This window comes from Gigantopelta aegis, unplaced genomic scaffold, assembly GCF_016097555.1.
Source record: "Gigantopelta aegis isolate Gae_Host unplaced genomic scaffold, Gae_host_genome ctg2526_pilon_pilon, whole genome shotgun sequence".
NCBI lineage: Eukaryota > Metazoa > Mollusca > Gastropoda > Neomphalida > Peltospiridae > Gigantopelta > Gigantopelta aegis.
In genome coordinates this window covers 9,296-11,154 of record NW_024532946.1, presented here as the reverse complement: position 1 = coordinate 11,154, position 1,859 = coordinate 9,296, and positions in this window count along the sequence as shown.

Below are 1,859 nucleotides of genomic sequence, written 5' to 3'. Positions count from 1 at the left end.
TTAATGTAAATAGGTTCTAGTTCATTACTGTTACACATAATGGACATAATCATATGATGTTTTATGCTTAAACATTTTACATTTTACAGTGAAGTGTTAGGTAAACAATTAGATGTCAGGAGAGGTCATGCTCATCTTGAATGTCATCACTTAGAGAGAATATCAAGGTTTTTATTGTATGTGTATTTTTACAATCTTACTTGTATTCCTCAACATCAGTATTAAACTCATGTTCATCATTATTGTCAGGTTCAAAGAGCTCCATCAAATAGTCATCATTATCAAACGTTATCATACTAGTACCTCATCTTTAGAGTATCCAGCTCCTATCAGCCATTACTATTTTTGAATTTAATTCTTTTATTACGTAATAGTAATTATCTTATCACTATTTCTTTGTATGGTGAGTCCTTATGTAAAGACTTCAAATGTTTTACCTAATTGTGTGGGCATGTTGGAAATGGAGTAGAGTCTATCTAGAACAGTGTGCAAAGTTACAAACTCTCTCTATTGTACATAATAACAGCTATGAAATGCACAAGCCAAGTTTATCTCAGGTGCTTTTACTATGTAACTTCTATGTAAGACATTGGTAGCTTCAACCACAGCTGTCTCAAGTAGCATATTAAAAATTAAGTGTCTACGCCATAATAATAGACTACTGTATTACATATTTCTATTATTAAGATATAAAATTACATCTACAGTACAAAAGGGTTAGTGCATCAGTTAACTGCTGTTGCAGTTTCCCCTTTTTTTGTTATCAATTTACCTTTTTGTCTACAAAACGTTCCGTTCAAAGCAGATAAAATCTGTCAAAAGAATAAAAATTATGTTAAAATGGTTAATTCACTGTAAATTCACTCTCAGTTATTCTAAATATGTCTATCATTAGATTTGAGCTCAACAGTCTTGTTGAAACAAAAAATATTTTAATTGAAGCAACATTTTAATTTTCAAATTAGCAAATGTTTTTATGGTTATATTGACACGCATACAGTGCAGCCTAATACTAAGATCCAATATAATCTCCATATTTTGATTTAATTAAACATTTTGTAAAGAAATTCTTAAAAATCTGACACAAGATGTAGCTCCTTTTGTAGCTTTAGTTATTCTATCACAAGAGGAGATATTGTCATACAAGTATATAAAATATTGGAAGCAATTATTAATAATTAAGTGCATTACAAGAAAATTAATCAAGATGAATCAATGAATCAACACATGCATACCTATACCAATATCTTTAGTCCTCATTTACCTTGTGTTTATCATGTTGTAACAGATGAATAAACATGGTATTAGCACACAAGTGTAACAGGGCCATTATGTTTACAAATTAAAATGAAAACTGAAGATAATATATTAAGATATGTGTAGTTACATTTTTGTAATAATAAATAACGTTATTCAATAAAGAATTCTACAACAACACATATAAACCATCCTTTAGTGTTCTTCCATTTTTCAATATTAATTTAAGGAGCATACATGTCAAATGAGGGCTATATACTCTGAATGATGTGAATTAATCTAAGAACCTCATGAGAGGACACATAGATTGGATGGACTCCTTCTGTGCTGCCATATTAATGATAACAGGCAATCTGTTATAAATTACACTTATGTTAATTTACTCATTAATTGATGAAAAGACCACTTTGAATTGCAATACCAGATTCAAATTGGGTCCCTGTCTTTGTAGGTGTTAAATATTAGAGTACCAGCAATTAAAACGGCGAAAGAGTTAACCCTTCACATGCATGCTCAAAATGACTACAAGTATCAAGCGGTTTGGAAGATGTTTATATCAATGTAAATCTCTCTTGTGAAGTATTTGCTGATTGTCTTTTGTA